The sequence below is a fragment of the Sturnira hondurensis genome, unplaced genomic scaffold (genome assembly GCF_014824575.4).
Source record: "Sturnira hondurensis isolate 20B ecotype Veracruz unplaced genomic scaffold, ASM1482457v3 Scaffold0022215, whole genome shotgun sequence".
NCBI lineage: Eukaryota > Metazoa > Chordata > Mammalia > Chiroptera > Phyllostomidae > Sturnira > Sturnira hondurensis.
The window spans coordinates 15,214,538-15,228,233 of NW_028094846.1; positions in this window are offsets into that span (position 1 = coordinate 15,214,538).

A 13,696-nucleotide genomic window follows, 5' to 3' on the forward strand; every position below is an offset into this window, starting at 1 on the left:
TGTGATAATCACCGCTGCCCCCCTGTTCCCTCCCCTGACAACGCCATTACATTTGTCTTCAGAGACCCACACTGACAGGTCAGAGAGAAGAGAAGGAAGGGGGTAAGAACACTGAGAGCGAAGAACAATAGGAGACAGCATGTTTGACCCTGTTTGTCATTATGGGACATTTGCGTTGTTAGTCAGCTAGCTAATTGCAATTTAGGAAGCTGTGGTTGTCTGTCTTCTTCGGACGAGCCACGCTTACACGGTTTCTCTCTTGCCCCGGTTGGTAATTACATGGTGACTTCTGTCCTTTTTAAACAGGCAAATTTGGAGTCACCTCAGGTTGTTTGCACCACATGAACACTGCTGGGCCTTCGGGGCAGTTGATAGCTGTAGGGTAGGATTTGGGACAGGATCTGATAGAGTCACTCGGGAGGGGAATAATTAATGAAGAACTTAAATGAATCTAAAATGGAAATGTTACTGTTTCCTTTCTTTTTTCAAACAAATGTAATGTGGACCATTTTGGACTTAAGACCACATTGAATAAAAAAATAAAGACTAGAAAGGAGTCAGAGCCAAAAAGACGAGAAGCTTAGTTTTTATGTCACTGATGGCAAAGTGGGGTGAGAATGCTTCTGAGGGAAAGATGGAGACTTGAGGGGCTATTCCCAGTGACAATCAGTTGGATGTTGTCTTAGTTGACAAAGGTGTGTGAGTGTGTATTTGGGGGGCAGGAGGGGGATTGAGGAGAGAGAGTGATCACATTTGCTTGGCTTCAAAGGAGGAGGAAGGGCTATAAAATCATTTTGGCTAAACGCACCCAAGAAAAACTCTCAGCCAGGAAGCCCCATGGCAACTGAAATAAGCCATTTTCATTCTCGGAGATGTGGTTTTCATTGAGAAGCCTTCTGAGAGCCGTGAGCCGTGGGAGGGAGACGAGCCCCCTGGAGGGGAGAGAGGCAGCCATGACTGCACGGGGTGTGGAGGGGAATGTTGTTCCTGGAAGAACATTGTTGGAGGAGAAACTCCTCCACGAGACAACGTTTGAGTTGTAATTAGCACGTACACAGTTACAACCATATAAAAATACCTACATCTATACTAACAAAAAAGGGGAAATGTAGAGTGGTATAAAATTTTCTCATTTCCTTTGTGTGTGTGTGTGTGTGTGTGTGTGTGCATAGATTTAAACACGTTAAATTCTTACAAAAGAAAAAAGAAAAGAACGTACGCCTTGGCCAGGTAGCTCAGTTGGTTAGAGCCTGTCCCGATGTACTCAGGTTGCAGATTTGATCCCCGGTCAGGGCACACGCAAGAATCAACCAATGACAGGAAATCGATCTCTCTCTCTCTCTTTCTCTTCCTTCCTTTCTCTTTCTCTAAAAAAAATATCAATAAATAAAAAATAAAAAGAGCCTTAACAACCAAAGTGTCGGCAGATACGTACGTAGTTTATTTAGCAAGTATTGATTGAGAACCTACTGTGCACCAGCAAGGAGTTCCTTCGTTCTCTTCCACCTGGGCACCAGCATGAGCTGCTTCTCCCCAGTGAGTGCCCCGCCTTGACCCCTCAAAGCCTCGAGACAGATGCTGAGGCCCAAACACACCTGTCCACAGCCCACTCCTTGCACGCTTCCTCAGAGGGCATAGGAGTTGGGTCTGCATGAACTGAAGGAACACAGCGAGTGGTTTCTACAGAAACATTTCTCTCCTATGCTGTCCTCAGAAAAACCCATCTTTCTGAATGTAAATGATCAGCTTGCTTACTTTCAGGAAACAAAAATAGTCCCAATCCCTCCCCTGGGACCTCTCTTTGAATGACTATCGGGATCCATCCCTGGACATCAGTGGTCCGCTTCCCCTCACACGGAGCTGCTGCCTCGGGAAGGGTGTTTTCCATTCCATGACACCGGAGGCAGACAGAGAGCAGTCCAAACTCAAAGTCAGGTAGACACCAAGTTGAAGAGACTCCAAATAGTTCATCTTCTGCACCAATCTCTGCACACACACACGTGCATGCACACTTTCTCTACAATTGACATGAGGCTGTAGTGTCTGTGGTAGAGATTTTGATTTCTAGGGTTCAGTTTCATAGGATGCGGCAAACATTAAGACAGGGTGGGACGTTAAGAAAATACGCCGGGGCACATCTGCAATGTTTTTCCAAGTGTTGAGACCTCTCGTGGCAAACTCACCCAGAAGAGCTGATTTTAGACTCAGTTTCTGTTTAAAATTATTTGAGTCCATCTAAGACAGTTTAGAGGTATAAAATGAGATTTCAGAAGGTACGGGGTTGCAATTGTACCACAGAACTCTCACTTTGAATAAGTCGGTCGACACTGGCGTTCAGACACGGGAAGGTGACCTGTGTGGCTGACCACGTCCGTTCACTCACTCTCAGGCAGCCACTGATCCGCATTCAGAGCACATCTTTCCAAGTTTCCTTCCATGCTCTTCCTTGCCCTGCCTCCCACTGACCTCCCTTTAGGAGTCTCTTGACCAAATGACCTGATTCTGATTTGAAAATTCTCTTCTGAAGTTTTATATGTTTTTTACTTTCTCCTCACCTCCCAGGCTTTTACGGATTTTCAAAGGAAGAGCTTTAGAGGACATTTCTGTAAACCATGGAGAAAAGGCCTACGGGGCTGTTTCCTTCTGCGTGATCCTCTCCCCGTTCTTCCTCCCTGAACAGAGGAACACGGATGGATGAAACAGACCCGCATGTCACCGTGGAGGGGTCCATCCAGGGAGTTCTCAGTTCACTGTACTCAGGGGGTGACGACGCTGCTGCTGCTGCTGATGGTGACAATGGTTAAGTGTTTATTTGTAGCAAGTGTTATAGATTGGGCTCAGTTCTTTGGCATTGGTCCTCTCCTGTCCAAAATAGCTGCAATAAGTCAGTGATGGTTATTCCTCTGTCAATGTACAGAACATTATTGTATTACAGATGGAAGGAAGCAAGTGATACATGAAATGTAAGACAATACAGTACTTGCTGATTTTAAGCTTATGGTACAACTGGTAGGTAATTGTGTGTGTGTATATATATACATATATATGACTATATATGTTTATATATGAGTATATAATATACACACTATATTTTATATTTAATAATACTATCTATACCAAATACTACATACGTGAATATATGCAATTCACCCTTACATGTTTGGACAGCTTGAGAGGAAGCTGGAGTAGAAATGTGCTGAAGAGTATTTATGAATGAATGAGTATAAATGCAATTTCTGTAAATAATGTGGTCTGCAGGAAAACACAAAGAAGTAATTCACACCATTTAGACTCAAGGGACTAGGCGAGTTGAATAAATCAGCCTATTAATATCATAGCATCATAAAACAGAAAGTGCTCAATAAATATTTGATGACCGACTGAGAATTTTGTTTTTGTTTCCTCATTAAAGTGTGTGATAAACAAAGCTGAAAATATATGGTTTTCTGCATGGGGAAGCCAGGATCACTAAAAATTAATCTGCTTCAAATTTCCACCAGTTATCAGCTACTCTTTATGGACTCAAGGGATTGTTGACATTAGCCAGGATTTCCAGGAAATTGAGATTTGATTCCAATTGAGAGATGTTAAGATTTTATGAACCCAAAGATTTAAAAGGCATTAAAATAAATGTGGACTAATCCTTTCAGGAAATCAGTCTAGATTAGATTTTATTCCTATGACAAATTAAAACTTCTCAAGAAAAGGAATAAAATACCATGTACATATAAACATCGGTTGATATATATAGTATATATATATATTTTAATCTGGAAAATTATAAAGAACAATACATTTTGGTGATATTTTACTTGTAATTCTTATTTGCAAAATTTACTCAATTGTATTTAAATATAGTATCATAGAATCATGCTGTGAATACATTGGATATTCTATTGCTTTTTTCAGGGTGGGAATAATTCTCACATCTGAAAATATTTCATCACGGAAGGACACGGTTACAATGAACTTCCACAACTTTGTAGAGAAACCCCTTCCCTTCTCTAGAGCAGGGGGAAACCAGGCTCAGAGGGGGCTGGACTCTGCTGCTCAGGACACTCCCACGGCTCTCCGCAGAGATGGCCTCGGTACAAGGTCCTTTGTCTTCTCCACAGTCACCGTCTTGACAGGCGGTCTTTGAAAGGGCCAAGCAAACAGCTGAGTTGTGTCTTGAAATTTTTCCTGATTATTTGAAGGCACCTGGTTGCTACAAATGTGGTAGAAGAGAAAGAATTCATCCCTGGTCATAGAAAGAACCAACAGTTCACTGAAGCCTGAGCGGAGTTTAGGGGGGAACATCACACTGAGGGGTCTGCAAAGCTATGAAATAACCCCCAAGAATGGTGATGATCACTGAAATGTTTGTTTGCTAAATGCTAAGTACTTTAAATGATTTTTCTTTCCTTTACTTTCAAAAAGCATGATCTCATTTAGTCCTCCCAGTAAACTTAGAACATATATTATTAAAATAGTATGTTGTAGATCAGGAAATAGGCTCAGACCGGGTGAGTATAACTTACGTAGGGTTTCATGGTGGGTAAGCCAGAATTCGAAGCTGGGCAATCTGACTCCGGATCCCTAACCAGACTCGGAGGGATCAGTGTTGTAGTAGGTCCCATGGAGGAGGGGAATTGGCTATTTGACATCAAGGAGACGCCCCAGGTGGCAGTTACCCTCATGAGGGTAACTCCTGCCGAGGTCTCCAGGACTCAAGGAAGATCTGCACTGGAACTATATCCGGGAACCAAACCACCATTTCTCTTCAGTCTTAGAGTGAAAAAACTCCCACCCCATAAAATACCAGAAAAACTCTTGTGGTTTTGTTTGGGGGTTTTTTGTGCTTGTTTTTTTTTTTTTAAATAAGACTTCCTTTGTTTGATAATCTTTTTTTTTTTTTTTACTGGGCTAGTTGAAATCTGAAGTTTTCTGGGGAAGGGGGTACAGTAACAGGCTTTGTTTCTCAGACTCTGGCATCAGAACTGCTTTGCACACTCTTAAAAGTTGTTGAGGACCCAGAAGACCTTTTGTTTATGTGGGTTAGTTCCACAAACAAGTGTCGTAAATTAAAATTCCTAAACTGTTTAAAGACGAGAATGCACAAACCCACAGGCTACTGCCCTCGGCGCTGCCATCAGCACACAGAGTGCCCCTCCCAGAACACTCGACTGCGCACGGGTGAGAGAGTGACAGTGAAGGAAGCCGTGCGTCCTGAAGGCTGGCCTGGCCTTGGCCGTGTCCGCTGCTGCAGCAAGACCCTCTGCTGCTGAGGTGCACATTCTGGCTCTGTCACCGACTAATTGGCCAAGTTACTGAGGGTCACCAGGATTCAGTTTTCTCATTTTTTAAAAAAATGATTTTATTTATTTATTTTTAGAGACAGAGGAAGAGACAGAGAAAGAGACAGAGGGATACATCAATGTGTGGTTGCCGTTCATGCGCCCCCTACTGGGGACCAGGCTGCAACCCAGGCATGTTCTCTGACTGGGAATTGAACCAGAGACCCTTTGGTTTGCAAGCCAGCACTCAGTCCACTGAGCCACATCAGCCAGGGCAGTTTTCGCATCTTAAAATGTGTATAACAGTGTGTATGTAGGTTTAGTGTTAGTATTTAAGGAAATGATGTATAATGATACTATTGCGTACTTCCAGGTAAGCCTTCAATACTTGGTGGCTGTTATCAAATGGGATTGTATCTGACTGAGAAGCCCTAGCTCATTAGCATAATTCCATAGCGGAGCAGAGATGATCTGTACCCAGATAACGACCAGTCCTAATGGGGGGCCTATCAGCCTGCTCTTCTATCCCCACAATGGCCACCCATTTCTGAATAAAGTAATACTGTTTTCATAAAAATGCCAGTTTTCTAAAATGACTGACTGACAGAGAAAGAAGATAACAGAACAGTTACTTAATACTTTTATAATATCTGAGCATTTTATTGATTAAAGAGGAAGAATGACATATTTCATTGATATCACTTAATTTTCATTCACCACTAAAATATATTTGCACAGAATGATCTATGCCATAAAGGTAGTATTTGTACAAAGGAAAAACTCAGCTCAAGAGCTACAAATACGACTAAAGTTAGTATCTCCGATCTCCAAAACAGATTTTCAAGTGTAAGCTAATATAACTTATTTCAGGCTTCTTTTATGTGCTAACCTTCTGATGAAGTAGAGTTGGGAATTTGCTGAGATTTGATTCAATAATCTATGAATAGCCATTGTGCTATAGTGTATATTTTGCAAGGAAATGCCTTGAAATATATGGAAGAGATGTATAGCTATAAATTTTATCTTGGTTCTATGTATAATTAAGTGTAATGCAATAATATTTGTAGTCAGCCCTGGCTGGTGTTGCTCAGTGGATTGAGTGCTGGCCTGTGAAGCAAATGGTCACCGATTCGATTCTCAGGCAGTGCACATTCGATTCCCAGGCCAGTTCCCCAGTAGGGGGTGTGTAAGAGGCAACCACACGTTGACGTTTCTCTCCCTCTCTTTCTCCCTCCCTTCCCCTCTAAAAATAAATAAATAATCCTAAAAAATAATATCTGTAATTGAAATCCCCGTGAACTCTTTTATCTTATTCTTGCTGTTAATAAGGTGTCCACTTCATTAATTTGGTCACCAAAGAGCTATTGTTTATATCTCTTAGGAGTGACATATTAGAACTGACATGTCCATAAAAACCGAATTGAAGGGAAGAGACAGGGGTCACAAAAGCATCTAAATTTTCCCTTTTTGAGAAGGTTAAAATGAACAAAAACAAGACAAAGACATCTGAAACTTTTTCTCCATATGCTGTGGAAACCGAGGCTTAACATTGGAACCTTTCGCTCTGCAAGACTTGGGAGCACCTGCCGGCTCAGAGATCTACCTGCGTTCAGAGGGCTTCACTATCAAATGAATCTCACTGGATTCTACCGACCGGAACACCCATATTCCAAGTCACATGGATGAGGACATTTCGCTCAGTGAAATACACCATCTATGACTGGAGTCACCATCATGACTAGAATCCATCACACAGGATTCTATTTAGATGAGCAACCATGAAATAGTTACATTCATAGAGTCAAAGAGAGGAATGATGGGAGCCAAGGCCTGGAGTGAGGGAAATCGGAGCGTTGCTAATCCAAGGGTGTCCAATTTTAGGTAAGCGAGAACAGTGAATTCTAGAAATCTGCTGTGAAACACTGTATCTATAGTTAACAATACATACTATACTTGCAAACATTTGATAAGGAGGAAGAGTGTTCTTACCACCATAAAGTAAATGTTTTTATAAAATACTCCTTTCACTGAACATTCCAAATACCTGTACTGTCTCCTAGAAAGAAAAGGCATGCCGCCTGCTCAGCCCGAGGCCCATAGCTGAGGGTGTTGCCTGAGACCTGTGACCAGGTTTGCATGACTCAGGAAGACCCTGACCGGTTTCCCTGGAACGTATCAGGCGCAGTTTACTTAAAACCCACGACTAGGTGTGAACGGTGGGAGTAGAATACTCATGTGTGATTTGAGAGGACATCGTGTTAGTCTTAAAAGCAAATGGCCATGTTTTCTACCCCTCCTACTTGTTTTTTGGAGAAATCTGCAACAGCAGGAAAAACCAGACTGTGGCCCGCCATGGAGAAGGGTCAAGGGGGAGCTACTTCAGGCAAAGAGCCTGAGAGGACTCCTGCCAGGTGCTACAGATGCTTCCTCTCGCCTCGCCGCATCTCTTCATTTTTATCTGTCTTGCACTCTTGCCAATTTCTTCTACCGAACGGCACCCTTCCCCCACCCCTGACCAATGCTCTGTGTCCTGTCTCGAAACAAGCCAGAGGCGAAGACCTGAGAAAGGGCCTGTTGGCAGAGGGGTTCGATACATCCGAGCAGTATCTACTTATCCACAAGTGTGCAAACACGTCCTTATCTATTCTCAACTCCCTGAATGATACGTCCCTGCCATCTCCTGGAGGCGTTTGCGTGCCCTTGCCAATGCGCTTTCTGAAGCCGTGGAGTAGAGACTTTTCCCCGGAGGACAGAAGATTAGGGATGCTGGAGCCAACCAGCCGTTTCCCAGGCTCCGGTGTTGTCGCTTCAGCCAGGGACGAGCGGATGTTAGCTTCTTCTGATCGCGAGGAAGAACCACGCGCTGTGCTCATCTTCCTGATGTCATCTCCGATTGTTATTTTTGCTGTACTTCTACATAATAGGATTTCTGGCATAAAGACTTATCTCAGGATTCAGCAGAGTGCTGTTCTGAGATCCCCAGACCCCGGCAATGACGGATTTATGCAGGTTGTGATTCTCTGACTCATCTGCTTTGAAGGAGGTGAACACTTGGGAAAACCAAAATGTTATTTCCAAGATTTTACATCCTCACTGGAAATACACCAGGAAATATAGAGCAAAAAAATTATTTTTCACTTTTGAATGTCAGAATGGACCTTTCATGTGTCATTTAAATTAATGGGAAAAAATAGATTACTCAGTTGTACTTTTTCCTTCTTCTACACAAAAATGGCAAGACCTTGCAGTACTATTTGGCCTCCCTTTTTGCTAATGTAAGTGATTTTAAACGTTCCCTCTGTGGCCCGAAATGGAATAATTTCATGGCTCCCCACTCCCTGCAATGTGAATATGCAGGTGGTAGTTTTTGCTCCCGATGTCAGAGGACGGAGAGGTTTCCCTGGCTTCTCCACACACTTCTATTAAGAAGCTCAGAGCTGAACCTCTTTCAGAGGAGGTCACCAGATGGAGGGTCACCTGGAACACCTGTCCCAGAAGCGGCATGCCATTCCCTGGTTGTCTCCTTTACTCCTGAACAGCGACTTCCCATTCCCCAAGGAGGAACTGGGATCCTGACTTAACAGACAAGGAAACCTTGGTGTGGGGGTCGGGGGTAGTTCAGTGATCTATCCAAAGAACAGAACCAATTAGTGTGGAAACGGGCATGAGAACCCACATCTGACCAACTGCAAGAACCATTCATTGCTTTGACCATATGATGTACTTCCATACGATGTACTTCATCATAGCCCCAGGGCGGGGCGCTGTGGAGAGTCCTGAGGATGGGCAGTTGGATTCAATGAAATAAAACCTGTTGAAGGCCTTGGATGATTTGCTGCAAGAATATCACCTTTTCCTAATTTCTCAGCCCCCAAATTTCCTCAAATTGATCCCCCATCAAGGGGCTTGTCCTCCCACCCACGCTCTTTCAGGGACCGCTCTGGGCAGCTGGCTGGCACCCCAAGGGTCCGCACATTCCCCCGCACTGTGCTGGCTGTCCCCCTCAGCCTGCTCTCTTGAAGGCTTCTTTCTCCAGGTAAGCCAGTCCACGGCCTCCCGCCGAAGCCCCCCCCCCCACACCTGCCATATCTGTGTGTTGGTGAAAAGGAAGAAAAAGATGTGACCAAAAACTGGGTCACATTTCCCATTCAGCATGCTTGAGACACTTAAAGGAAGCTAATAGGACATTTTTAGAATTTCGTTAGGTCTGTACTTGGAAACCACCTTTTAGTTATTCTAGTCCCTTAAAAAATAGAATTTTTGCACGAGCAAGTCACACAAACTCTCCAGACCGCAGAGTCCCCTAAACTCTGAAATGAAGAGGAGGAAGTTGGAGATGAAGTTTGAAAAGCTAATTTCAAGTTTTTAAAATAAGGTGTCTGCAAAATAGAAGTTGTATGAATATGTATATATTTTAAGGCAGGGGTGTAAAAGGAGTGTGATGGTGCAGACCACAAGCTCTTGAAGGTCAGGGATCCCCCCTTTTAATTTCTTCTGAGTCCTTTAATGCTTGGTGCTTAGCGCCGGGCAGGTGTTGGGCAAGCTTTCTTGGCCGTGAAGCCAAGTGCTAAGATGCAGAAGCTTTATTTGTCCACATGAACCTCTGCTGGGGGCCTTCCCTGCCAAAAAGAAGATAGTGAATTCAAGATTCCGTAATTAGACACAGTGTTGCACCAGGCACTCGGTGTCCCTGCTTGTCAGTGAGTCCCACGATGACATGGTGACAGATGAGAGTCTCTCTGGGGCCCTGGTTCAGCTGATGGGAATGTTCATTTTACTTTATTTTCGTTCTTGACAGAGGAAACACTCATTAATTGTGACCTCTGATGAAGGGTTGTCATTTTATAATTCCAGAAAGGAAGGATTCCCGCCTTAGACTGCAAGTAACGGGCTTGGGGGTGAAAATGAGAAACCGGAGAAAAGACCAGTCCCTCTGTAAAAATCAAATGGATGAAGTATACGTAGTCGGAAAAGGGAAATACATATACATTTTAATCCCATTTATTGAGTATTTATTACACCTGTCACTGATTTTGTGTAGGATGTGTTATTATCCCACTTTATCTTCCCTAAACCCCCGTTACAAAGCTAGTACATTATTGGCCCACTTTAGAGATCAGAGAGTAAGTTCAGAGAGATAAAATAGCTTTCCCAAGGTCAAGTCGGTGGGAACTGGCGAGCTGCCTTTCCTAGGATCCCCGAATTGCTCCCCCCTCCCCACCCTCCCTCCCAGGGTGTACGCAGGGAAGGAGCAGGCACCAGTGTGTGTTGGCAGCCGCGTTTCTCCTGCCTGCGCCCTGTCCAGTGTGATGAACAGATAAATGAGTACTTTTCTGAAAAACTGTGTGCTGATTGCTTTTTTGTAAGGATCTAGAAGCCGGACATATTGTGTAACTGTTTTCAAGTGATTTCCTCTTCCATCCCTACTACTTTAGTTAAAGAAGGAAAAAGAGCCAGGATCAGGAATGCCAGTGCCCACGAAGACATCTCCGCGTCTGCAGTTGGGAGTGACTGCTGTACTCCATGCTCACATCACCACCTGGAAGGCGAGTCGGGCAGGTGGCCGTTCCCATCGTACACATGAGGAAGGGAGCCCTGTGTTCTCAAGGACATGTTCAAGGTCGCTCAGATGGTGAAGAACACCCCAGATTCAAGTCCAGATGATTGACCCTGCCTGGGATTCTGAAAATACAGAGGGCTGTGGTTTCAAGGCTCAGTTCCCAGAGATTTCTAGGGTATTTGGGCCCGATGGCCAGGTGACTTGATCCCACTGCCCCATCATTCCCGACTCCAAGCGTGGCTGTCAGTCCTGACCCAAGCTGCTGCGGGACAGGCAGGCAGCTCAGAGCAAGTAAGGCCTCAGGCCCCATGGGAATTCCAACAACCGGGAGAGGCTCCAAAGAGAACAGAATGGAGGATAACATGTGTGAGGGCACACGCAGACAAACAGGCGAAGGTCAAACAGAACAGTCAAGCAGAGAAGCCCGGGAGATATTTGCTGCCTACTTAAGGGAATCCATGGTTGATTAAAAAAAATAAATGAAAGACTTTCGCATGAAAAACTCTTTGTCAACTAAAATACTCAGTACACAATTTGAAGGAAGGGATGAACACGAGATTCAAATGAATACTTCGGAAGACCAAGTGGAAGAAAAAAATCTCAAAGAAAAAAAACCCAACCCAACTCACCACCACCCTCCCCCTGAAGAGAAAGAAAATTACAAGGGACAAGATAAGAGACTTGAAAAATAGACCCTGGGTGGTCAACATGCGCTCAGGGGGCGTATAAGGAGGAGGAAACGGACGAGATAGAGGAGAATCACAGTGAAACAAAGAATAGGAGAGATTTGGGCTGAGTTGAGGCTGCTAGAGAAATCTAAGAGGGGACCATGGGGGACAGGCAGTTTGCCTGGCACAGGGGATTCAGGCTTTGTCAGGTCAGTAATGAGGAAGGGGTTATTAATTCAACTTCCTTCTATATGTTGAACATTGTATGTATGCGTATATATTTATAGTCTAAGGTATAGAGAGACACATTGGGGAGAAATATATATGTGTGCATGTGCGTATGTGTGTATATATATGTATACATATATATATGTATATATGCACACACATACAGTTTGTATTGCTGTGTGTGAATATGTTGTCCCTGCCCTGGCTAAAGCTCAACTGGTCGGAGCACCATCTATCTTAAATTGTAGGTTTAAAGGCAGGATCTCTATGTTTGTATTCAGTGGTGGCTAGAGGTATTTAATTTTGGTGACTGGCTAACACTTGGTTTTTAGTTTTATTTCTTTCTCTTTGCACTCCGGCCAGACCTTCGGCTCCCTGACCAGAATCTGCTGAATTTGAGCTGCTCCAGGAGGAAAGGACACGATGAGAAATGCTCTTGGGGGATCGGAGTGGCTACTATTTCTTCTTAGAACCGCAGCTTGGCGGCTTCCAGGCCGAGTCGACCCGTGCGCCTTGCTTCTGCCCACCCAGCTGTTCATCGACTCCCACCTCAGGACCAGGGAGCTCCTTCTTCACCCTGCTCTGTCTGTCGACAGAGTCCCCAGTCCAAACGGACACTCGTCATTGCTTTCATACGTGAACCCTCCCAAAGCTGTCTGTGCTCATTCGCTTGGTTCAAATCCAGTGGGGAANCTTTCTCTTTGCACTCCGGCCAGACCTTCGGCTCCCTGACCAGTGTCTGCTGAACTCGAGCTGCTCCAGGAGGAAAGGACACGATGAGAAATGCTCTTGGGGGATCGGAGTGGCTACTATTCCTCCTTAGAACCGCAGCTTGGCGGCTTCCAGGCCGAGTCGACCCGTGCGCCTTGCTTCCGCCCACCCAGCTGTTCATCGACTCCCACCTCAGGACCAGGGAGCTCCTTCTTCACCCTGCTCTGTCTGTCGACAGAGTCCCCAGTCCAAACGGACACTCGTCATTGCTTTCATACGTGAACCCTCCCAAAGCTGTCTGTGCTCATTCGCTTGGTTCAAATCCAGTGGGGAAACCCCCCTAAAAGAACTACTTCTAAAAAAGTGAGATTTTAGGGAATGATCAGGCTATGAAAGAAAGTATTGGGGGTCAGCAGAACCTCTCGCATGTTCCTCCAATGACAGGGACTGGCCCCTAGAAGAATGATCACATATGAAACACCGGCAAGTTGGAAAGACAGACTCATTCAGCCCACGTGACAAAGGCGCTGAACCCTCCCCCTGCAGTTCTGGTGGCGTCTGCGATCAAACTGGAAGAGGGCGCCCCCCAGTGTTGGCAGAGCCAAACGCTACACACCAAGCATTGCAATGGAGTAAGACTATTTCATCATAAATGGTGCCACCCAGGAAATGGGAAGCTAAGACTCAAAAGCCTGGTCTCCCGGATAGCATGTAGGTTATAGATTATGTAGGACGAACCACTGTGGGTCAGAGGTTTGGGTTCATGATGGAAGCTAACTGGTTGGAGGCAAGATGAGGGTAAGAAACCATTTTTCTTGGTCTTGCGCACAGCTCTGAGGTCTGTTCCCCGTGTACCTCTGTCCTGAGCTCATGGGGAAGTAGCCAGGGGTCACTCCCCATTAGGGTGCAGGAACTGAAACATAACTTAGGTCAAGAGGTTACCTTTTGCCGGCAGAGGTCCGACCTCGTGACCGTGACTCAGGGCTGGGCTACTGACTCCAGCTGCCTCAGGGTGGCGGTTATCTGATGGAAAGGCTGGTCTCTGAGGGGGCATGGAGGGAAACAGAGAGATAATATCTAGAGCAAAGTTTTAAAGCTAAATTTAATCAAAGTCACAAGGACCCTTGGTTTCACATCCAGATGGCTAAGCAGTCAGATTTGGGTGCAATTTCCTTTCCTATTCCCCCCCACTCCCACCCCCCCGCCAGCCTCGACTTACCCAGTTCTGGAGCAGCAGGTCTTGCGTAAGACAC